The sequence below is a fragment of the Lynx rufus genome, unplaced genomic scaffold, assembly GCF_022079265.1.
Source record: "Lynx rufus isolate CCGP_SWC_20201006 ecotype Redwood Valley unplaced genomic scaffold, mLynRuf1.p SCAF_18, whole genome shotgun sequence".
Taxonomy (NCBI): Eukaryota; Metazoa; Chordata; class Mammalia; order Carnivora; family Felidae; genus Lynx; species Lynx rufus.
In genome coordinates, this window is record NW_025814832.1 from 25,185,999 (window position 1) to 25,195,910 (window position 9,912).

A 9,912-nucleotide genomic window follows, 5' to 3' on the forward strand; every position below is an offset into this window, starting at 1 on the left:
ATGGCTGGAGTTACTGCAAAAGACGTGAACCTTCAGGGGTTCTTCAGAGCTCCAGCAGCCTTTCTCAAAAAGTTTGGGAAGCTGAAGCTTCCTAAATGGGCAGACACTGTCAAGCTGCCCAAGCATCAAGAACTTGCTCCTTATGATAAGAACTGGTTCCACACATGAGCATTTCCACAGAGTATCTCTCTGGCTGCACCAAGTTGGATCCATGACCAAGATCTATGGGGGCCAACAGACAAACAGCGTCATGCCCAGCCACTTCAGCTAAGGCTCCAAGAATGTGGCCCACGGCATTCTTCAAGCCCTGGAGGGGCTGAAAATGGTGGAGAAGGACCAAGATGGGGGCCACGAGCTAACACCTCAGGGACAGAGAGATCTGGGCAGAATCTTCAGACAGTTGGCAATGGCAAACAAGAAGCACTAGAACAGGGGTGCCTGGGTGGCTCCGTCAGTTAAGCAACGGACTCTTGATTGAGGCTCAGGTCATGATCTCTCACGGTTCGTGGGATCAAGCCCCACGTTGGGCTCTCCACTGAGGGCATGGAGCCTGCTTAGGATCTTCTTTCTTCTCTCTCTCTGACTCTCCCCCTGCTCGTGTACTCTCTCTCCCTCAAAATAAATAAACATTAAAAAAAGAAGAAGAAGCATTAGAACAAATTCTGGGTTAGTAAGTTGCTTTGTCTGTGGAAGGAAAAAAAACACCAAGCTGAAGGACTTAGACTACTTAATTTCAAGACTGTTAAAAGCTACAGTAATCAAGATAGAACCCTGTTGAGGGGCGCCTGGGTAGCTCAGTCGGTTAAGCGTCTGACTTCAGTTCAGGTCATGATCTCACAGTTCGTGGGTTCGAGCCTGCATCAGGTCCATCAATATGGTCTTTGATTTTCAACAAAGATGCAAAGGCAGTCTAGCGGGAAAAGGATAGTCTTTTCGTTTGTTGAAAGGAATATTTATGTTCCAAATAAAACAAAATAACTCACACCACTGTACAAAAATTAACACAAAGTGGATACTAAACCTAAACAGAAGCCTAAAAGTATAACATTTCTAGCAGAAAACATATAGGAGAAAATCTTTGTGACCTTGGGTTAGGCAAAGATTTCTGAGATAACACCATAAAAAAAATTGAAATATTGGATTTCATCAGTACTAAGGATTTTTGCTGTATCAAAGATACTGTTTAAAGAACAAAAAGAAGATGGGGCGCCTGGGTGGTTCAGTTAGTTAAGCGTCTGACTTTGGCTCAGATCATGATCTCACAGTTCGTGAGTTCGAGAGCCCCGCATCAGGTTGCATCGGGCACTGTGCTGACAGCTCAGAGCCTGGAGCCTACTTTGGATTCTGTGTCTCCCTCTCTCTCTTCCCCTCCCCCGCTCATGCTCGGTCTCTCTCAAAAATGAATAAATGTTAAAAAAATTTTAAAAAACAAAAAGAAGAGCTACAGACTGGGAGAGAATATTTGCCTAGCATATATATCATAAAAGACTCTTACCCAGAACATACAAAGAACTCTCAAAACTCAATAAGAAAACAAACAACCCAGGTTTTTAAATGGGCAAAAGCTTTGAACTGACGCTTAAACAAGGGAGGCAAATACGCATACGGGAAGATCCTCATTATCAGGCGTTAGGGAAATGCCACTTAAAACTACAATGAGGGGCACCTGGGTGGCTCAGTTGGTTAAGCATCTGGCTCCTGATTTTGGCTGAGGTCATTATCTCACAGTTCGTGGGTTCGAGCCTCACATCAGGCTCTGTTCTGATGGCGGGGAGCCTGCTTGGGATTCTCTGTCTCTCTAGCTCCCTGCCGCTCCCCCACTCGCTCCCCATCTCTCTCTCTCAAAATAATTAAATAAAGATTTAAAAAAACGAAGAGAAAGGAAACAATATTTTTTTTTAATTTTTTTTTTCAACGTTTATTTATTTTTGGGACAGAGAGAGACAGAGCATGAACGGGGGAGGGGCAGAGAGAGAGGGAGACACAGAATCGGAAACAGGCTCCAGGCTCCGAGCCATCAGCCCAGAGCCCGACGCGGGGCTCGAGCTCCCGGACCGCGAGATCGTGACCTGGCTGAAGTCGGACGCTCAACCGACTGCGCCACCCAGGCGCCCCATGTTCAGCTATTCTAATAGTGATATCTCATTGTAGTTTTTTAAAAATATTGTTTCCTTTCTGGGGCGCCTGGGTGGCCCCATGTTCAGCTATTCTAATAGTGATATCTCATTGTAGTTTTTTAAAAATATTGTTTCCTTTCTGGGGCGCCTGGGTGGCCCCATGTTCAGCTATTCTAATAGTGATATCTCATTGTAGTTTTTTAAAAATATTGTTTCCTTTCTGGGGCGCCTGGGTGGCGCAGTCGGTTGAGCGTCCGACTTCAGCCAGGTCACGATCTCGCGGTCCGGGAGTTCGAGCCCCGCGTCGGGCTCTGGGCTGATGGCTCAGAGCCTGGAGCCTGTTTCCGATTCTGTGTCTCCCTCTCTCTCTGCCCCTCCCCCGTTCATGCTCTGTCTCTCTCTGTCCCAAAAATAAATAAACGTTGAAAAAAAAATTAAAAAAAAAAAAAAAAAGAATAGCTGAACAAATTTTCTTTAATGATAATACCAAGTGTTGGTGAGAATGTGGACAAGTGGAGTTTTCATACACTGCTGGTGGAAATGGCAAATGGCACAACCACTTTGGAAATCAGTACCTTAATTTTTTTAACGTTTATTTATTTTTGAGAGAAAGAGACAGAGCATGTGTATTTCAAATATGTGTACTTTACGTATTGTCAATTATTCTTCAATAGGGCTATAAAAGTAAATAAAAAGAAGCAATAATCAAATAAAACAGTAGAGTTAAGCTGAAAAAAATGAGATACAGATACTGGGAAAAGCAAAATCATCTCTACATGCAGATATATTATTATCTACTCAGAAAAGTCAAAGATTCCGCTGAAACCTTAGAAATCTTACAAGCAAGTTCAGTAAAATGGCTAGGTAAAAGAAAAATGTAGAAAAATCAATAGTTTTCTTTTCTACCAACAAAAACCAATTCTAAAATGTTTTTTTTTATTTTTTTAACGTTTATTTATTTATTTTTGAGACAGAGAGAGACACAGCATGAACGGGGGAGGGGCAGAGAGAGAGGGAAACACAGAACCGGAAGCAGGCTCCAGGCTCTGAGCCATCAGCCCAGAGCCTGACGCGGGGCTCGAACTCACAGACCGCGAGATCGTGACCTGAGCCGAAGTCGGACGCCCAACCAACTGAGCCACCCAGGCGCCCCTCTAAAATGTTTTTTAAAATGATTTTATTGGGGCGCCTGGGTGGCTCAGTCGGTTAAACGTCAGACTTCAACTCAGGTCATGATCTCACGGTCTGTGAGTTCGAGCCCCGCGTCGGGCTCTGTGCTGACCGCTCAGAGCCTGGAGCCTGCTTCGGATTCTGCGTCTCCCTCTCTCTCTGCTCCTCCCCTGTTCATGCTCTGTCTCTCTCTGTCTCAAAAATAAATAAACGTTAAAAAAAATTAAAATGATTTTATTTATAACAGCAATTATAGCCATGAAACACATAGGAATAAATTTTGCCGGGGACATACTAGAAGACCCGACTAAATGGAGAGGTGTATGCCATTTTCTCGCAATGGTAGAATACTTTGGCAAGGCTGTCAATTTCCTCCAAATTACTCTATAAATCCAGTGCAACTTGAGTTTGAAATTCTAACCGAGTTCTTTAACTGAAACTAGAAAAGATAATTCTAAAATTCATCCGCAAGAGTAAATGGGTACCAAGAGAAAAAAAATGATTTAAAAAATAAGGATAATGGGCTGAGTGGGAATTGCTTACATTACCACTAATCCAAATGTACCATAAAATAGTTGGTATTATAGTAAGAATAGGATTTGTCTTCACACATATTAGATACTTCACAAACATTTGTAAAATGATCAAGTAAATCAATAAGCTAACAGATCAATAGAACAAATCGTCCAGAAGCAATATCAAAAACCTTTTTCACGTAGTGAATATTGTAATAAAAAGTTTATCATGTATTTCTATTAAATATGTCCTTAATGTCCATGAGCACCTCAAAGTCAACATGTCCCTGATTGACTTCCCCACCTTTCTTCTCTCTCTGAGGCCCCCATCCCTATTCCTGCTCCTCTCCCTACTTCCTGGTTCTGCACAATCACTCAAACAGGAAATGTGGTCACCCTGGATCCCTTTCTCCCCCTCACACTCTCATTCAGTTTTACCTTCTAAGATATCTCTCAGTCTCCGCCTCCCACCACAGGGGAATTTAGCACATGATAAAAACAGCATTGCAAACTAGCAAGGAAGGGACACAGTACTGGAATAAATGGCTATCTATCTATGGAAAAAAAATACTTAAATTAAATCCATATATAAAAGGGAATTCCAGATGGATTAAATATCTAAGTATAAAGAGTTAAACTATGAAACACATGAAAGAAAGGGGCACCTGGCTGGCTCAGTTGGTGGAACATGAGACTCTCGATCTCAAGGTGGTGACTTCAAGCCCCACATTATGCATAGAGTTTACTAAAAACAAAACAAAACGAAACAAAAACAAAAACAAAAAACGCTTGAAAGAAATATACAAGTTGTTGATGAGAATACAAAATGGTACCACAGTTTTGGAGGCAGTTTGTCATTACTCCTCAAAATGAGCTTTGAGAAAGCTACTCTACTTCTAATGGGAATCTATTGTTTCAGCTTGCTCAACAACCATTATCATTTCTTCTAGCAACAGTCCTCTCCCCACCCATACTCTCTGGAGAACCATTCCTCTCCTACTCTCTGGCATGTGGTTTGGTAGGACTGGACCTGCCTTCCAGTTCAGCCTTGAAGCATGTGACGTAGGCTTTACCAGTCAGTGTATTCCATCCTCCCTCAAGCAAATTGATTGGTTTAGGGCAGAGTGTATGATCTAAATGAGGGTCAAATTAGAGACCACGTTGTGATTTTTCCAATCTCCCAGAAAAGAAGAGCAGGTGGAATGTGTCTGGAACTTCTTTTTTTTTTTTTTTTTAATTTTTTTTAACCTTTATTTATTTTTTTTTTAATTTTTTTTTCAACGTTTATTTATTTTTGGGACAGAGAGAGACAGAGCATGAACGGGGGAGGGGCAGAGAGAGAGGGAGACACAGAATCGGAAACAGGCTCCAGGCTCTGAGCCATCAGCCCAGAGCCCGATGCGGGGCTCGAACTCCCGGACCGCGAGATCGTGACCTGGCTGAAGTCGGACGCTTAACCGACTGCGCCACCCAGGCGCCCCTGCCTTTATTTATTTTTGAGACAGAGGGAGACAGAGCATGAATGGGGGAGGGTCAGAGAGAGGGAGACACAGAATCTGAAACAGGCTCCAGGCTCTGAGCTGTCAGCACAGAGCCCGACGCGGGGCTCGAACTCACGGACTGCGAGATCATGACCTCAGCCGAAGTTGGAGGCTTAACCGACTGAGCCACCCAGGCGCCCCTGTGTCTGGAACTTCTAAGGCCATCTTGACTTCACATGGAAGAGTTGATCTGAGAATAAAGCCAAAACAAAGGAAATCAAAGCCATGTATTGGTGAAAAATTGATGAAGACAAAATCTGGGCACCTGAACCTCACTGTGCTTGAAGTCAGCTGCCCCTAGGAATTTAGTTATGTGAGCCAATAAACCCCTCCTGCCTTCTTTTTCCACCGAAGCCAATTTGAACTATCTTTCTATCACTTAAAAACCAGAGCAATTCAAATATTTAATCTATCCTTTAAAATATTTACTCAACTGTTGTTGACGTGAAAAATTTTTCAGAAAACTATGTATAAATGTTATTGTTTTTAATTTTCTTTTTAAGTAGGCTCCACACCCAATGTAGGGCTTGAACTCATGACCCTAAAATCACGAGCCGCATGCTCAGGGTGCCTGGATGGCTCAGTTCGTGGTTAAGCGTCCAAGTCTTGATTTTTGCTCAGGTCATGAGCTCACAGTTCATGAGACTGAGCCCCACATCCAGCTCCATGTATAGAGCCTGCTTGGGATTCTTTCTCTCCCTTCCTCTCTCTGGGCCTCCTCTGCTCATACTCTCTCTCAAAATAAATACATAAACATTAAAAAAAGAGAGAGAGAGAGACAGAGTCGCATGCTCTCCTGACTGAGTCAGCCAGGTGCCCTTATTCTGTTTTTAATTTTTAAATATATGTCTATGCATATAAAAAGGTCTGGAAGGACACACACACACACACACACACACTATTAACAATCTTAATCCCTAAGAGGGTGGCAATGGAGGCCAAGGGAATGCAGTTTTAACCCTAAATATGGGCTTTATGATTTGAATTTTTCCAAAGAACACAGAATCATTCAATCAACAAATATTTATTAAGTACCTATTCTGATCAACCACTGTTCTAGGCTAGGGGCATAGCATTAAATAAAACAAATAAAACCCTTGCTCTTGTGGTAGCAAAGGGCAGCATTATCTTTTAAATAATATCTTAAAAGTTAATCCAACTTTGCTTTCAGTGTGCCTACATCCAGGCTTCTGAGTGTCACTAAAGAAAAGCACACAACTGAGAAGATGAGGACCAAAGAAATAGAAAACAAACATTCAATAAAATCAACAAAGCCAAAAATTGTTTCTTCGGAAAGACCACAAAAATTGATAAAAAATCTAGCAAGAAAGACGAGATAGAGAGAGAAAGAGAGAGAGAAAGAACATATAATTAATATTAGGAATACACATGGAAGCATTACTACAGAGCTTACAGATGTTAAAAAGATAACAAGAGGATATTACAAACAACTTCATGTCAACATTTGAAAATTTAGATTACATGAGAAATTTCCTTAAAAAACACAACTAGCCAAAAATGTCACAGGAACATCCAAAATTTTCACAAAAATATTATGATTTTTGAGATCACAATGGGCCTATATGTCTGTTAAAAGAAATTGAATCCTTAATTTAATATCTTCCACAAAGAAATCTCTAGGCCCAGATGGCTTCACTGGGGAATTCTTCCAAACATTAAGGAAGAAATAACACCACCTTACATAAATACAGAGACTAGAGAAAAAAAGAACATTTTCCAACTCATTTTATGAGACTTAACCTTGATACCAAAACCTGGCAAGGATATTACAAGAAAAGAGAGTTACAGCCAATATCTCTCATGAACATAGATGCAAAATCCCATACAAAAATGCCAAATCAAATTTAGTATTTTTTTTAAAAGTTAATTCATTGTAATGACCAAATGCAGTGTTGTCCAGCAATGAAGATTGATTTAATATTGCAAAATCAACCAATGTAACTACCCACATTAACTAAATTAAGTAGATAAACTATCTGACCATTTTAACAGACGCAGAGAAAGATTTGATAAAATAAAATACCTGTTCATGGTTTTTAAAACTCTGAGAAAACTAGAATAAGAATTTCCTCAATTTGATAAAGGATATCTCAAAACAATCTTACAGTTGAAATCACGTTTAGTACTGCAATACTGAGTGCTTTCCCCCTATATTAGGAACAAATATGGATGCCTACTCTCATTTCTTCTATTCAACATTTTCCTAGCTAGCTCAGTAAAGAAAGAAAATGATGTAAAGACAAAAAGATTGGAAAAGAAGTAAATCTATACAGTATGATTGCGTGGATATAAAACCCTAAGGAATCTACAGACACTACTAGAGCTATTGAGTGAACTTAACTTACTGTCAACGCACAAAAATCAATTGCCTATCTATATATACACAACATACAATTGAAAAATTAAGAATCTAAAATATACTATTGGAAATAATGTAAAAAATATAAAATACCAATGAATAAATTTTATGGAAAATGTGCAAGACCTCTACACCAAAAATACAAAACATTGCTTAGAGAAATAAAAGACAAGTTAAATAAATAATGAGATGCCCGATGTTTATAGAATGGGAGACAAAACATTAAAATGTCATGAGTCCATAGGCTGATCTACAGATTCAATACCATCACAATAAGTCTCAGCAGGTTTTAAAAAATAGAAATGTATAAGCTGATTCTATGATTCTATCATTTATATGGAAATGCAAAGAACCTAAGATAGTCAAAACAATCTTGAAAAAGAACAAACTTGGAAAATTTACACTGCTAGAGCTTAAGACTTACTATAAAGCTATAGTAATCAAGATAGTGTAGTATTGGTGTAGGATAGACAAACAGATCAATGGAAAAGCATGCTCATAAACAAACCCACATAGATAATGTCAATCAATTTTCAACAAGGCATCAAGGTACCTCAATGGGGAAATGAAAGTTTTGGTGCTGGAACAGTTGGAGAAACCCCAACCCTCACCTCTCACCATACACAAAGATTAATTCAAAATAGATCATAGACCTGAATGTAAAAAGCTAAAACTATAAAGCTGCTAGAAGAAAATGTAGGAAAATATCTGTGCAGCCTCAGGGTAGGCAAAAATATCTTAGGACAAAAAAGTACTAGCCATAAAAAAAAAAAAACTAGTAAAGTGGATGTAATGAAAATTAAAATTTTCTGCACATCAAATAATACCTTTATAAAATGAAAAGCCCACCAAGTAAGAGAAAATAATCATAATTCATATATCTGATACAGAATTTATGTACAGAATCAGTAAATAACTTCTGTAATCCAATAATTAGAAAGACAAGCAATCCAATTTTTTTAATAAGCAAAAGACTTGAAGATATCCCACTACAAAAGATATTGTAGTGGGAATAAGCAAATGAAAAGATGTTCAGGGGCACCTGGGTGGCTCAGTTGGTTGAGCAGTGGCTCTTGATTTCTGCTCAGGTCATGATCTCATGGGTTCGTGAGTTTGAGCCCCACATTGGGCTCTGCGCTGACAGCACAGGGTTTGCTTCAGATCCTCTGTCTCCCTTTCTCTCTCTCTCTCTCTCAAAAATAAATAAAAAGGTTAAAAATTATAAAAACGTTTTTAAAAAGATATTCAACACCATTAGTCACAAGTGAAATTCAAATTACAACCACAATAGAGGGGTATCTGGGTGACTCAGTCAGTTAAGCTCCCGACTCTTGATTTTGGCTCAGGTCATGATCTCAAGTTTCGTGAGATTGAACTCCACATCAGGCTGTGCTCTGACAGAGCCTCCCTCTGCCCCCCTCAAAGTAAATAAATAAAAATTAAAAAAAATTTTTTTAATTTAAAAACTACAACAGAATACACATCAGAATGACTACAATCAAAGTCTGAAAATATTACATACCGGCAACACGTGGACAACCAAACATTCCTGCATGGAAAATAGTACAACCACTTTGGAAAACAGCTTTGTAATGAAACAGAAACAGGCCTACACATATATCATCACCTAATTTACGACAAAGTTATAACTAAAATTCAGTGGGGGAAATTATGGTGCTTTTCAATAAATGGTGCTAGAGTAATTGGATAGCCACATAGAAAAAATGGAATCTTGGTGATGTATGGAGGTGACGAATCACTATATTGTACACATGAAACTAATACAACACTGTATGTTAACTATACTGAAATTAAAATAAAAAAATAAAAAAAATGAAAGTTGAAAGAGCAAACCACAGAATACATAAACAACTCCTATTAATTCATTTTTTTAAATCACGCAATCCAAGTTTTCAAAAATAGGCAAAACATTTGAAATCCCTTCCCCAAAGAGGATATCCAAATAGCCAACAAATACAAATGGGTGAACACATGTGAATGCACATATGAAAAAGTGCTCGAACCACTAGGCCTCAGGAAAATGCAAGTTATAACCACGATGAGATACCAATGCACATCGACAAGTATGGCTAAAATGTTAAAAACTGAACATTTGGGGCGCCTGGGTGGCTCAGTTGGTTGGGTGACCAACTTCGGCTCAGGTCATGATCTCGCAGTTTGTGAGTTCG

The 9,912-nt window shown here is 39.4% G+C and overlaps 1 pseudogene; it reads left to right on the forward strand.

Annotated features, from left to right (window-relative positions):
• LOC124512861 (40S ribosomal protein S19-like) lies at window positions 1-427 on the forward strand (annotated as a pseudogene).
• The last annotated feature ends 9,485 nt before the right edge of the window (window positions 428-9,912 follow it).